We start from the raw sequence: 15,709 nt of genomic DNA on the forward strand, positions 1-15,709 counted from the left end.
GTATGCATATGCTCATTAGCAACGAGTAATCACAAGAACCTTTATGGGAAAGAAGCGTCATGGAGAGAAAGAGAGGTTCAGGTATTAAGACTTACGTGCCCTTGGTCAAAACCCTAGCAAGTCTAGATTGATAAGTCAAGAATCAGAGTATTGCAGATATAACAAGAAAGAAAGAGTAACCAAGCGCAACACTGTAGGATAATGGCATTATAAGTGCTGTAGTCCCAAGAACACCCTGAGATACTTTGAACCAGGTGACATTGGGAACTGAAACACTTTGAGAGTAATACAGGTACGGTACATGATGGGAATGTAGTTTGGAAGATAGGTACAAAAGACTCCCGAAGATTGTAGTCCTAATCAAGAGAGAGACTGGAAATTATAAAAGAACTGGACATTAAAATAAAGAGTAATAACTGGTAAAGTGTTTCAAGTACCCAAAGGAAGTAAAAGACTGAGAACCAAGATTGCAACAACTTTGGGGTTGGAATGGAAATTAACTAGAGAGATTTGGGAAATCAGTTATGACGTATCAAGAATGCATAATCCATAATACAGAGGAATACATTCTCCTTTGAATGAAGAAACATGCCCAATTAAAACTGCAGCGACAACTATCTACAGGGACTTTATTAAACATATTCTAACCAGAACTATTCCTGACACCTTGAAAAAGAAATTAATAAAAATCCATGAACATTTAAGAAAGTGTTGGTTTATTACTTAAATGTTCACCACACAGCATGGGCAAAAAGAGAGCTGCTAAGAGTCTGTACCGAGATCACTCTATCAGGTTCCAAGAACAAGTCTATAGAGCCCCCTCTGCATTACAAGGAACCCTTCTCCTTTTTTCAAAAGCAAAATATTTCAAATACATTCCACTCTCCAAAGTAACAAACAGCAAGGAGACTCCATTTATTCTATTGCTCCTCTGCTATTCCCATAGTTCTATCCTCTTTCCAATCGATTTCACTAAAGCTTCCAAGCTGCTTGCTGATCCTCGCGTGGCAGCGTGAAACAAGAAATGCGTTTGTCAGTCCATCCTTGGGGTGATTAGCACTTCTCTAGACTTAGGGCCTCATTACACGTTGTGCGGTAAACATGGCGCTATTAGCGCCATGTTTGCCGCCGGTATTTTAACGTGTCCGCCTTGGTGGATAGTGGAATTACCGGCCTACTCCAAGGTGAGCGGGGCCGGTAATTCCCCATTCACCAAGGCCCTTCCCCATTCCCATTTTTGTCCCCCATGGGGCATAATGGGAATGGGGAGGTGCTAATTACGGTACCGCAAGTTGCGGTACCGTAATTAGCACCGAGGTCCCTTTGCGGCACCCTACTTTGTCCCGCAAAGGGAACTCATAGTATGGCGGTAAGGGTTTACCGGTACCGGTGCCCTTACCACTACCGGTAAACCCTTACCACCTACCGTGTAATGAGGCCCTTAGTCTTGTGCCCAGAGGCCTTAAGCATGCTACTTTATTTCCTATATAATCCTCTTTCTCAAGGAACCTATAGCAGATCCAAAAGACCTTTAAAGTTACTCTGCCATTTCCAATATCCCATCCCATCACATGATACTAGAATGAGAGGTTAGATGACAAATCCCAACCTTTGTGGAATCTTTCTTGCTCATCAGTCAGGTTTAAGCCCCTAGAGTGGCACTGAAAACTCCTTGACTAATATGGCTATCTCTCCCATGTCGGGTGGCGTACATGGCCGGTAATGGTCTGCTAGATGAGCCTAGGCAAGCCGGAGCAAAGTGAAGCCCTCGAGAAGGGCTGTGGGCTTTAACTGGCCATGTACTCCGTAGGGGTGATTACTATATGCACACCGGGGCTCCAACTGGGGTGTGAATAGTGTTTTTCTTTTGGTTTCATGAGAGACCCAGGCTTTGCACCAATTATGCGTGCTCAATCTCTGATGAAAAAAAATAAAAAAAATAAAAAGATGGCCCCCGCCATAGGAAACAGAACAGGGATCCCTTTTCTATTTCCATGGCAGGCCCTGAGGCCTGAGGCACAAAGCTCCAGCCCAGCAGGTAAGTGAGGAGGAAAGGAAGGGGGTGGTGGAAGGGTGCAGGATGTCTTGGAGGTGTGGTGGGATGGTGAGGGCCTGGGGAGGCAGCATGGAGTGGCTCCCTGTTGCATCCCCACAGTCAATATGCCGCCACCTTGGGTAAGGCCTCGGTGGCTGGAGAATGTGGCCATACACTGTGTGTTCTCGCCCACATTTCCAACCACCTGATTGACTGAATTCCCTTCCCCAGTTGTAAACGTGGACCCAAACCAGTCAGTAATCTTAATCCCACGTGATCTTTCTGCTGCTTATGATACAGTGGCTCATGGCATTTTACTCAATCTCCTGGATACATGGGGAGGAGTGATAGAAACAGCCCTTACATGAATCAGCTGTTTTCTGAACCAATCAGAGCCAACAACTAAGAATCAGCAATATTACATTCCAAATCAAAAGGGTCGATAGCAGCGTTCTACAGGGTTCCTCTTTTCACTTTTGCTCTTCCAGATTCAGCATTCACATGATGCCTTTGTTTTGAGCACCACCTACATCCTTTGAAAATATATGCCAATGGCAAACAGATCCACCTACAACTGGAGAAAAACCTCCAAGAGCAAAACAGCAAAACTTCCAACACCTAGCTCGTTCCTCTGATTGCCTCTGGCACAGCTGCTATTTGATAAATGATTCTAAAATTGAGATCATTGTGTGAATAAACTTCCCTTTGACTGGCTTCAAGAATTTGGGCCAGCTCCAATACAATTTCTCTTTTTCTCATCACATCTCTACTGTTCTCTAAAATACCAATTAAATTAATTGAGGATATATGTAATAGCAACATGTCTACCTCACTTTTTTACTAACCTCACAATATTGTTCCAATCCAGTGATTTTGTTTGGTTCAGTTGGTTGAAGATATTGTCATTTTATGTGATGTTTCTGTGTCAACAAAATGCATTTTTGTCTCTTTTTTAGAAATATTTTGAGTTTTTATACTTATAAATTAAAATATGTTTATCTCTATGTTTCATATTTTGATCTATTGACTTACATGACTGAGAGCACTTGTTGCAACTAGACACACCCAGTACGTGTGTAGGCAGGTAGCTGTTCTCAGTGGCATTTTTCCATATACATGTTTACACCTGGCCCTCAGCCACACAGCCCCCTTAAAAAGAGGACTCTCTAGCTCTAATTGCTTTTTCTACTATAACCGCAGCAGACATTCCACTACGCACCCCTTCCTGTTTGTACCGAACAGCTGTTCCATTCTTGAAAATATAGATACCCAAAATGCTGTATTCTCTGGGCAATGCCACCATAAACGATCCCAAACCCTTCTGCGTGTCCCGCACATCCAGCATTGTGGTGACCTATAGGGAAATATCTCATATAGGGTATCTGGGGGTATAGTGCCATTGGACCAGGACCGTATACGACATTTCACTGAGCTGTATGGCTCTGGTAAGTTTGAGGATGTCTCTCCACAAAAAATCCCAATAGTTCTGACATTTCTTCATATAGGACCACTGAACTGATGGGGCCCTTCTGTAAATGTTTTGTACTAGTCCGAGATTAGGTTTTGTATAACTTTTTGGGAGATCATATATTTTTCAAAAGGGGTCAGTGACTTGGTGGCTGCCGCTTTATTCTGTGGGTCGGAGATACAGTGACACAATTGGTACTACCAGAGCTGCGCTCCTTCCCCTACACCAAACGCCTGTATACATTGCTCAAAGCTTTTTATCTCCTGCCACTACATCATATCTTTACATTTTAAACATCCCACCTCCTTCCCTTGTCTAAAAGTACTATGCTCCATTCCAGGCCCAAACTGTGGGTTATAAAATAGAGGGGTAAAAGATGAGGGTTTAGAGGAGATAACGATTTTTAGTTTAATGTATCCGACATATTTTCCACCAGGGCATTTTTGTGACTTATATGAATGTTTTTAGGTCTGTCTGCCTTATGACGCATAGCACCTGTGACAGTAACGCCCCCACTTCCCTCCACATTCTAGTTCTGATTTTTGTTGTTTTCTCTTATCAACCTAATTTGCGCCACTTCGTAGTTTCTGGTGAAGATGGGGAGGGCTAGGCCCCTCTTATTTCTCGCTGCCATCAAAGTTTGGAGCTCTAACCACAGTGCTTTGATTTTCCATATAATTGAGGATATTATTTTATTTAATGTTTTAATTAATGTTTTTGGTAATGGTACTGGAAGAAATACAGAACCCTTGGTAAAATAACAATTTTTACAGTCGTAATCCTGCCAAGCTATGATATTGAGGGAGGGCACCATTTACCCAGGTCTACTTTAATTTTATCTAACAATGACTTAAAGTTAGCCCCATGAATTGCTTCTAGCGGCCTAGTGATGGTAACCCCTAAATACTCTATAACCTTATTGACCATTGAAAGAAGGCGCACTGCCGTGTATGTGCCAATAATTCACCTTCGATGGACAAATTAGGAATTTCTGATTTATTTAGGTTTACTTTTAGACCTGCTACCTCTCCAAAGTCCCTAATTTCCTGGATCACCTCTCCGTTGCCTCGAGTCTCACCACTGTCGCGTTGCCGCTCACCACTGCCCCCTTCTCCTCGCTGTGATTCTCAGAGCTGATGCCGCACCAGCCTCTTCGGCTTCTACCACTCACGCGGCCGTAACCCTCGGCACTAGCTGTGTGGTCTGCAACTCCTCACTGGTCCTCCTGGCATCACTGGTCCTCCTGGCATCTCTTGCTCGGCGAGCTAAAGCCACCTGATGTTCTGATTGGTGTTCTGTTAATTTCCCCTAGATTATGTCTGCTTTTGCAGGCCCATATTGTACTGCTTCTGTGGGCCATCATGACGGAGCTACACTGCTCAAGTCCTCCACGTAACCGGCGCCATCTTGGAATCCTATGTTGCTTTGACTGTCCATCAATGCTCGAGTAAACCCACCTCCCTTGGAGTGGCTGGGCCCCTTGATCAACAAGAATAACAAACAGTAGTCTTAGACTTTCATCTATGACTTCAGTCTGAGCAGTGTTTTGAGACCTGCTGTAGAGGACTTTATCTGTTCTTGTTAAGCTTCTGTCACTAGCAATACGAAGTGGCCAAAAGGTGATATGTGGGCACCTAAGAAGACAAAGAATCCTGAAACTATCCCCACCTACCTCTGTTTTCTCCAAGCTTTCACCTGTGAGGTATACGACAGCATTAATGCTCATTGCCCCAATGGATATGAAAACAAATAATACCAACAGCTAGATAGACTTGCTGCACGCAATAGTGAATGTATTCAAACTTAACTGAAAACACACATAATGACTAACTGAAATGCCCTAATCCCAAATCTGCAGGCTCTCGCATCATCTATTTGCAAGAGATATAGCTTAACAAAGGTAAGAAGAGTGTATCATGTTGTTGTTCTGCCAATTTCATTCAAGGGGACCCACCGGTCTCCTCCCAGGTTCCTGAAACTCCCATTAGAGTTCTGTCCTGAATACCTGCAGATGGCGGACCAGCTGCCGATGGCAATTCAGTAGCAGAATTAATCTGCAACTTTAAGACACTGTTGTCAAGTACCTTGTCGTGGAGAATCCGGGTCTGTGGTGGAGGTGTTTCGTTTCTGTCCTCCAGAAATCCAACCTGTGGTCAGTATGACAAGGGGCCAACCCCTGAGTCCCCCTGTACTCAGAATGACAGAACAGGCACCTAGGGGCCAACTCCCCACGCCACAAGGCAGCTGTTCCCGGATTAACGTGGAATGAGGACAGCGCAAGGCACTGGCCGGGAAAGCTGGGAAAGCTGGTAACACCGGTGCAACAGGTGTTGGAGTACACCAGAAGTCAGTCGAGGTGGAGGACCACCAAAAGAGCAGGGTAATATGGCAGGGAGCAATAGCAGGAGGCTGAAGACGGGGGACCAAGGCAGGTAAGAACCAGAGGCAGGAGGCAGGTAGCAGGAGACCAAGACAGGCAGTCCCCCAGGAGATAGTGAATCAAGGAAATGAAAAGCCCGGGGAGAGATAGAGGCAAGGCAGTCCGCAAGAGTCAGGCAGGAAACACAAGAGACAGGAAAAAGGCAATCCTCAGAATAAATGAACATACGGAGCATATTGAGAAGCACCCGATACGCTGGAGAGCTGGGTTTAAAGGGCCGGCTGCTCCCACGACACGATCATCGCAGTGGGTGTTGTTGCCTGGCAACGCAGGATACCGTGAACATGGCGCAAGTGCAAGGAGGTCGTGTCTGGGCTTCGACGCATGCGCAGTGTGTCCCGCAATGGCAGCGCCCATGCACAGCGTATCCCCAGGATTCCTGTGCCTGACACATGAATCGTGCCAAGATCCACCACCTTCAGCCCGCCGGCTGAGCCCTGCATACCGCAGCCGCCAGCGTGGATACAGTTTCCCGATGAGTAATCCCGTACTGCGGCGGTGAAGTGCCCAGGGCGTAACAACTGTGGAGGCCTTCAAGCCAGACTATAAGTAAAATCTGATCTGTGAATGGGAGATGTTCTCATCAACTACATCAAAGCTGCCCTATTGACATCAAAGAAGGGTCACTGCTTCTCTTCAGCTGAAACAAGAGATGGAAGTAAAGAAGACCAGACAATTTTGTGCAAACAGTTAACATTACAAATCATTTTTGGTCTGATGGTCTAAGCACATCTCAATGAAAGTGCTTCAGGACGCACAATCAAGGTAATGTCTCTGCAAAAAAGGCTTTATCGCGTTGGCACTCTCGCTGATGTGATGGCCAGTAGCAAAGGCATCTTTAATTGTTAGGCAATTTCAAAAACATGTGTGACTGTGGGTCCTGCAGAATGAAGGAGGGTCTGAAGGTGCAAACCGTGCTTTTGCTTGCGAGCGAGAATGGGTCACCCACACATTGAGACCTCACCCTCTGAAATGCCCAATCAGGTTTCACCAAAGGCCCCGACGTGTGCCTGTTGGATTCTCCGGGTGAGTACTGATAGGTCTAATGAAAACCCATCTTGGTGAAACTGGAAAATGAAAGGGATGATACAAAGCAGCAGAAAGACATTGCTTGCCGTATGCCAGTACAGAATCGCATTGCAGTGCCTGACTGCGGGTTTTGAGGTAGAGATCCTTCTTGTTTGCGGCACAGCCAGACCTACTATTCACTAAAACCCTATACCTGAAGGCCCCTCTGTTCAACCTCTAGATCAATCAACTCCAAATCAAGACCTGTATTGCCGGCTGGCCCTGTGGCATTGGGTATAAATAAAGAATGTACTTCCAAATCGGAGCTGCTCCAGTCAGCATCAAGAGTCCAAAGCCCCTCTTCCAGATCCAGAGTGTGACCACCAGTATCGCCTTTGCAAACCTACCCATTATCTTGATCAGATCCTGAGGGACAAGAAAAGGGGGGCAACAGAACATACGAAGATCTTCTGTACACTTCAAGGATACATTATCTGATCCCCACGGCGAAGAGCCCGGCAAACCCGTTCACAACGTTAGCATCATGGATTCCAGATGCACCTGCTGGAATACTGAGTCAGAAAGGCATTTTTGCCGACTTTTTTTTACCACTTATTGTGTCGCACATGCAGATGGTAAATTGTTAATGTTAATGTTAAAGGTCATTTGTACCGCGCACTATCACCACCGGAGTGGTCCCCTGGCGCTCTGGCGGCTCTGAAAGAGGGGGGAATGGTGGGTTAGTGGGTGGAGGCTGGAAAAGTGCAAGATTGCAGTGATGTGCTGTTGGCAGCCTCAGCCCGGTGGTTCTGTCGGCTGGGCCTGGGGTGTATGCGGCCGGTAGTCGTCGTGTGCTGATGTGCGAGTCTATGTGTTTTTTTGTTTTGTTGTTGCAGTGTAGTGAAGTTCGTGCGGTTTGCTGCGCTAGAGGTTTGTGGTTGTGTTTGGTTTGGAGTTTGAGAGGTGTATGCAGAGAAGGAAATTGTTAATGGTAATTCGTTAGTCATCTCTATCCTGGACTGAAACCGGTTGGGCTCGTGTAATCTTACCCGACGGGATGCTTGTACACCCTGAGCCTCAGGAGGTACGTGCCCGATTTTCCATTCGAGGCCGTTTGAGGATCTAGCTGTCCCCTCCGCCCGCTCCCTTAATAACCTTGCATGCTCCTCCCCCCTCCACATGACTAGCGCCGCTGCTATTGTCCATACACCCGGGGTAATTGGGGTAAGGTGTATTGAAGGAGGGAGGTTGGGGCCGGGGGTGCGGGGCTCTCCCCCTGCATTTTGCAACAAAAAAAGTGGTAGAAGCGGTAAACTAATTGGGTAAAGCTGTAGGTCAGCAAACAAAATGCGGCAGTGGTTCATAGAACCGAAAGGCAGCCCCTGAGAGACTGGAAGCACCCTGCATAGTCTGTGCGGGTTAACATTGTCGATTCCCCGAATGTGAAAAGCCAAAAACGACAGGAGATGATGTTTGGGAGACAGACCCTGAGAATATGCTATCCTCCCTTTCTCGCCCAAATATCTCCTTGCCGGTTATATTGAAGCATTACTGATGCCACTTTCCATTGAAAATAATAATCATTGCATTTCTGGTCACCACCCCAATATTAGCATCTTACTGTCATCCCCCATATGGATTGTCACACAATTTTGCCAGAAACAACACAAAATCTAGACCTCGAAGCTGGAAATGAAATGAGTGATAGCAGAATGGGTCATCTAGTTGTAGACATCTGTTGAACACCCTCTGTGGGACACTCATCCTCGCATGCAGCTTTCCTAGGAAGATACAAACACACTTACATATATCGATACATCTAGCAGACTGGCAAAACGTGAATGCTACTGGAAGCCAAATCATGTTCTCATTTCTCGGTATGGATGGACTCATTCATGAGTGAACCAATGATATAGTTTAGCCACTCGCACCCAAACACCCCTGACTATGCCTTGAGCAGAGGATCGACCCATTGCAACAGAAATGGACCTAAGAAGCAATTCTGACTATGAATCATTGATTCTGCAGAAAGCATCAAACTTCAGTGGTGCACCATGATTGCGTTCACTGCTCTTCTGATTGTGGGGTAAGTTATATATTCTAAAATGGATGCAACAGAATACACTCGATCTGAGATTGCATCCACCCAGATAAAGTAAGCCCAAGAAACAAAATCCCTAACAAAATCTTAGCGGTGACCCCAATTGTACCTTATCGTTGCACACTCATTGGACATGAAGCAGAGAGAGCGGGGAATGAGTCAACTGGTGCTGTGCGATCCGCGCCTAGCACGTGAACTGCTTAGCACCGCTCTTATGCACTGCTGTCAGTAGACTCCCCGCCATGCTCCAGGCTCTCGCTTCTGCGACTGGCCGTAAAGCAGCAGGAAGGAAATAGGGAAAAGCAGAATCTGAAGGCAGAACAATGAGCCCAGTTCTGTTAATTAATACCACAGGCGATCCTTCCACCACCTGTGAGTTTATGGGTATAAGCAAACACATTCCTGCGACTTTAATGGGAAAGTTCCCATCCCTACTGTACGTGCGACTGAACATACCTAATGGCCCCTGTGCACTTGGTGGCATTCAACTGGATCGTGTTCCATGGGCACGAGGCTCAAAGGACATGTCTACGGCCAATTCTGGCTGTCCCCCTCTTCCTCCTACTGCACACAGGTTATTGTGTGATCAGATTTCCCACGTGATTACTCACTGCTCCTTCCCCTCTGTCTGGCTTCCCAACCCTTCTCTCTCATAAAACCGCAAAGCCAGATGTGGTTTTGCCCACAGGTGTTTGCGCCGCCAGAAGCCCCTGTTAATTTCCTCCCCAATGGGTTTGTCAGCCTCTCTGTCACGTTTCATTCTGCCAGAGCAGACAAACGACCAGTGTTGAAAAGGACAACAGGCTGCTTATTTCCTATTCTCCTCTGCAAAGGCAAAGCTACATTTTGCTTTCAAGGACTCCGCGGCAGCAACACATAAAGCACATGGCCCGATACACAGTATTTCTGGAGTGATTGTCACTTACTCTTGAAGTAAGTAGCATATTATACCTAAGTTCGAACTAAATTCACAAAAAGACTTACGGCCGAATGATCAAAGAATTCAGAACTCTGTTAGGCTCATGTTCAGGCTCATGTTAAGGCTTTTGCACACGTTTGTTACGCCACGCCCCATTTTCTTTCATTTGTATGGCTTAGAGGTGGGGCGTAAGGCAACTTGAGTTTCCACCGCCTTCCTACCTCTCCACCATACAAATGCTCGAGCATTTGCTCCAGTTTAGATGTTCGTGCCAGCACAAATGCTGAAGATCCCTCTGCAGGTGGACTACATAGGGAACCATTATACACGCTGCCTGCCATGCATCCATGCATGGCAGGCAGCGTGTACAATACATGCTTGCATCTTGGGCTGGGTTTATTTGTAAATGTAAACACAGTTTACCATGCATGCATGTTAATCAGCGTTCACAATGAAACTTAAACGCTTCCCGACATGCAAGCATTTTGGGCACTGATTAATTGTAATTGTGAACAATGCCTACTGTGTGCGTGAACAGTATTCACAAGTACATGTACAAGCATGGCAGGCAGCGTTACTGCCCTTGGGTGGTAGCACTACGCAGTATAAATCAACATAACATAAAATAACTGCACAGTGAAGTGCAAAACTGCAGTGCAAAATGCCGCATATGCGTGTGTACGCTGCCTTTTTGCCCTTCACTTTTGCACTCCGCTGTGCAAATGACGAACCTTTGGCAGTGGGGCCCTGCCTATGCCTGAGTGCAAATGAATCATGTCAAAATACACAAAAAACAAAATGAGCTACTGGGTAGTTTTTGAGACAAATTTCACAAAGGTTATACACCGTCGATTTTCGGATGCATGTGTTACTCATTAACAGGACACAAAAAAGACGAGGTTCACTTAGGTATGTTAGAGAGCTGGCGGTTTGTCAAGTATGGTGTTTGAGTGGGCACGAGTAACACGTCCAAATAAGTGCAACTTTATATGTATTCATAAAATATCAGTGTTCTTTGTGAACGCATTTAAGTTACATTCGAATTTTCTAGGTGTAAACTGACCCATGTCTGTCCTGAAAGCAAATGAACAGGCATAAACATTTGGAAATTAAGAAAAAACCTCCTGGGAAAATATTTTGGAATGAATTGAAACGTTTATGAAAGAGTTTTGTAAAATATCTTGCTGTCTGGGATGCAGTAATTTACTCCGTAGCAAGGTACAATATGTCAGCCTACTAGTTGTTGGTGTGAGTTGGACTTCCTTCTGAATTCTGAAAAGCAGCAAGTTACTTCTGATTTCTATGGGTTTGAGGACAAAGTTATAAGCGGGTTTGACAACAAATTCGATTCTTTGAGAATCAGCCTCATAGGTTTGCCAGTGAAGATGGGTTGAGCATCTTTGAGAGCAGCGCCTCCTTGACTGCCTCAGCTATGTTGAACAGGGCCTTGGTGGCATTGTTCTGACCTTCTGTTCGGTGCCGTTAGAGCAATGGAAAGTGAGTGAAAGTTTAAAGGCTTACATCTTCTTCAAAAGCTTTGATTGGGGATGGGAACTCCCTCCTAATTGGCGATAAGAGTTGTCACTGAGGTTCACTGTACTATATGGGGTTTAATCTGAAGCGTTTTCATTTAGGTCCTGTAATACCAGACAGTAATTGTAATTGGTTAAGTGCTTAATACCCTGAGATTTCCAAGCGCGGACCGGGGATCGAACCTGTGTTGCTCTGCGTCTCTTGCTTCTAAGGTGAGCGTGTTGTCGCTGAGCTGTCCTCCCGAGTGATCATCTGTTTACCTCTCACTTCTGTTGACCCCAGTGATATCATGTACAGTTTTTCAGGTAAGTAGTTCTGAATAGAAGTCAACAACATCGGCGAATAATTAGGTGTGGGCCAAATCAAATGCTTGATAAAACAGGAAGACTTTCAGACCATGGTGCAGTTTCATAATTCAGTTCAAGACAAAAGGGTAGAGTTCACAAGTTTCCTACTGTTAACATTGTGCACAAATTGTTTTTTCAGCAAAATGTTTTCATCTTTGTGATGACAAGGCAACTGCCTTTGAGGGGCTGATCTTAGGTGCCTTGTGGTCGGTATTGGATCATCTGATTTGCAGTTAGGCGGATGCGCGGCTATAGCCATAGCGGACCCTTCAACTTGTTCTAATGGTTATACCATGTTTAATTGATGGCCAGCGGAGCATCTACAGGGCTGGTGCGATGTGGTTGGATTGTTTTGGCCTCAGCACCAGGCAGGTGTTCAGGTTCTGCATTAGAGAGCTTCTGAAAGCTTGAAAAGGTAATATTCGAGGCAAAAGGATAGGGTTGGTGAGTTTCCTACAATTCATCCTTGCACATGAACTACATGTGCGTGTTTTCCCACCAAAACATTTGTATTTCTCAATACGGCAGGGCAACGGGATTTGGTAGGTCGAACCTAGGTTGCTGGTAAGCTGATACAACACTATCCGATTTTGTAGGCAAACGGGTGCTCAGGCTAATAGGTGTTCCATGTCCTTATAGCCATGAGCCAACATCCACTTCATGGGTTGAAGGACAGCTTTAAGAAATATGTTCGACCATTTCATTATCAGGTGATCTCAAAGAGGCAGGTGAGTTATTCTAGAGAGAAGCTTGAGCAGTGTTCACCACCATGCCTCTACATTTCTTTTTGCCAGTCTGACCGAGAAGGAGTAAGCAGACCGTCACACACTAGACGGGCAGTGTTTGATGTTTCCCAGTTGGACGCAGCCCTGTCCAGCTCCCCAATAGGTTTGGTGGATGGTGCACAGCATTTTCAAGGCAATTCTTCCCTCCAACAATGTCAATTTAGTGATTTAAGGGCTGGTGTGACATGGTCTCAGACGTAGGCCCAGATTGCGCCTAGTAGCTTTTATTTTGGAGTACCTTAAGGAGTGCACCTAACCGTTGTGCGACACAAAGCCAAACTGTTGCATCAGACAATGCCTGAGATGCCCATGGCCCTCGTCACCGCCACTATATGTGATATCTTTCAGAGAAGCAAACAACGCTTCAGCAAATGGAGGTGTTCATTCCATTTCCTGATTATTGCCTGTACCTCAGGGAAAAGGAGAGCAACTGTCAAAGGTGCAGCACCCATGTTTCTAAGACAAGCAACAGGCTAGGCAGGGGGGCTGGCAGAGTCAAAGTAGATCATCGTTCTTTTAGATGGGTTGTGGCACAAGGCACTGTAATTCATGCAGTTAGTGAGACTAGAGAAACAGGCAGGTATAGAAGCTGGGGTTCGAGTGGGCTTAGCCAGATTGAAAGCCATCTGGGAGTCGTCCAAATAAGTCTGTGAGGAGGTTGAGTAAGGAGCGCCAAGGTCTGCAACTGGCTTATGATCAGCATTAAAAAGCCTGGGCGGGAGAACATAGCCTTCGGAAACCCCACAAGTCAGGGCAGATGGTTGGCAAGGAGTAGTCCAGACCTTACTTGCAACTCTCCATCCCTAAAAAACAAGGCAATGTATAAAGTGTATGCACCACAGACACTTTACTTTATTTGGCTCACTTTTTCACGCAGCCTATTCAATAATGCCATTACATTACAATATTCATCATGCTGTGCAGAGATTTTCCTGTTCAAAGGGGCACCACAGAATTTGCATTGAGTCATGATTAACTATCTAAATTATAAAATGAAATGGAAGGCATGAGTGGTTGATAACTAGAATCTTGAATGAGGGCCCTGTGATGATTCTGGACAATTTGTCCCTTCTTCCCAGAGGGGAGCCATCCCCTTTGAGGCTAGGCAGGTGATCCCACTAAGCAAGACCCTCGCTAGGGGTCTGGGCAAGTGGGACCTCAATAGGAGTGACTCCTCTCTTGGGGACAAGTACTCCCATTCCGAAAGGAAACGCCCAGTTCTTAACACCCTTTCTGCCTATATGGTTGTTGGAAAGACTTTGGTATCTCTGATTATGACTATAACCAACAAAGAAACCTCTTCCACTCTTTTGGCTTCAGGCAAAGCTAAAGATCATCTGGAAACCACAGTCACAGAAGACAAACACAATTCTGTTAGTTCTGAAGACTTGCATAAAGAGCCAAGCCGATGCCGAATGGAAGAGAGACTCATACGGAGGGAGTAAAGTAGCTGCTACGCAGAGGCGGTCCTCTGTCCTGGAGGGGCAGAGTGAAGTCAAGCTGCAGAACCAGCAGTGAAGTTCAGGAAGTGAGACCCGGTAGATGGAGGCTGAGAGGCAGGACCTTGACTGAGCAAGAGGCTCTCGTCAGGAGAAGGATGGAGATGGGAAGACAACCGTTTGCAGTGGAGGCACAACCACGGGAGAGCAGTGGTGGGTCTAGTGCCTGGCAACCGACTCCGAGACCAGAGGAGGAAAGGAGCCTGGGTCCCCCAGCCCCACACAGCAAGTGCGTTTGCTACCGGAATGAGCACCCGCAGGGAAGCGAACGCTCCCGACGGAAGAAAGCTAGTGAGGGCTATAAATAGTGGTTTGCAAGACTGCCAAGACCAAAGAGATTATGGAAACCAAAGAAACAAGAAGGGAGAAAGCCAGGACTGGGAAAGCCACAAAAGATACGAGAGCCTGAGCGAACAAAAAGGACACATGCCCCACACATTGAAAGGAGTTAAAGGGATATGAACACTGTATATCAAGGCTGGAGAAGCCAACACAAATGTGAGAGCCTGGAAGAACTAAAGGGGTGCACGCCCTACATACAATGGAGTGAACAGGATAGGTGTGCTTTTTTAAATCAAGGATGGGAAAGCCGACAGAGGTATGAGGAATTTAATAAAGGGACGAGCAAGCATTTCACGTGAAACAGATACAAATAAGTGTGGACACTCTGCAACCAGGCTGACAAAGCCAATTATGTGACAGAAACCTGCAATACCTGAGGTGGCAGACACTCTCTGCCTGATTCATGGAATTATTTGTGTGAAAAATGCAGATTTGCGCGCCTTTCTTCCCGAAAATCCCTGTTTGAAGTATGGGGATTTTCGGGCAGAAAGGTGCGCAAATCTGCGTTTTTCACGCAAATAATTCCATGAATCAAGCAGTCTATATTTATAAAGTCTATTGAAAACCGTTACACCTACCATAGAGCTGCCAGACTTTGGTAGTCCCAGTGCTGCAAAAGTGGGACACAGAATATTAGGTTCAAATTTATCTGGGGAGGGGGGGGAGGGTTGAGCACTTGTAAATCTGAGAAAAGTAAGATAAAAAGAATTCTTCTTTTCAAAGGGAGAAGAGAAGGCAATACAGAGGATTTTTATTTTTAAAGGTTACAGAGATTACAAAAAGACTGGGAACTGTACCAATATTCCCAAAGAACTGTGAGACTGAAAATAAGTCTTCTACAAGTTGAGCCAGGCAGAAGCATCTAGCGAGGCTGTTGCTCAAGCCTCCCTTTTCTTTTAGTTACATTTTCTAAAGTGGTAGGGTGTGGTAGTTCAGTAGGATTTGGACGCAGGACTATTTATTTGGGACTTTAACGGGCACCATTCGTTTTGTTTTAGAAGGTAGGGAACTTCTCTCATTGCGAAAGGGCATTTTTCTTTTAATTTAAATGAACACGCTTGAATCATGACCCCCTGTAGTCCGAGTCCTTCCTCTGGTTCACTGCAGCCAGGGGAGTTGGCTAGGTCTGGAAAAGACCCGGGGCTAAGCTGATGTTGGAACTGTTGGGACTGGGGGTTAGCTAGCCTTTTGGCTGTAGCTCCTGAGATTCTATCCGGGGCTACAACCAAAAG

At 45.8% G+C, this 15,709-nt stretch overlaps 1 protein-coding gene across 5 annotated transcripts in view; it reads left to right on the forward strand.

The window, feature by feature from the left end:
- Positions 1–15,709, forward strand: part of CRLF1 (cytokine receptor like factor 1) — a 345,153-nt gene that overhangs the window by 299,346 nt on the left and 30,098 nt on the right. The window lies entirely within an intron of this gene.

Source organism: Ambystoma mexicanum, chromosome 1p (genome assembly GCF_040938575.1).
Source record: "Ambystoma mexicanum isolate Mex_15411 chromosome 1p, UKY_AmexF1_1, whole genome shotgun sequence".
Lineage (NCBI taxonomy): Eukaryota > Metazoa > Chordata > Amphibia > Caudata > Ambystomatidae > Ambystoma > Ambystoma mexicanum.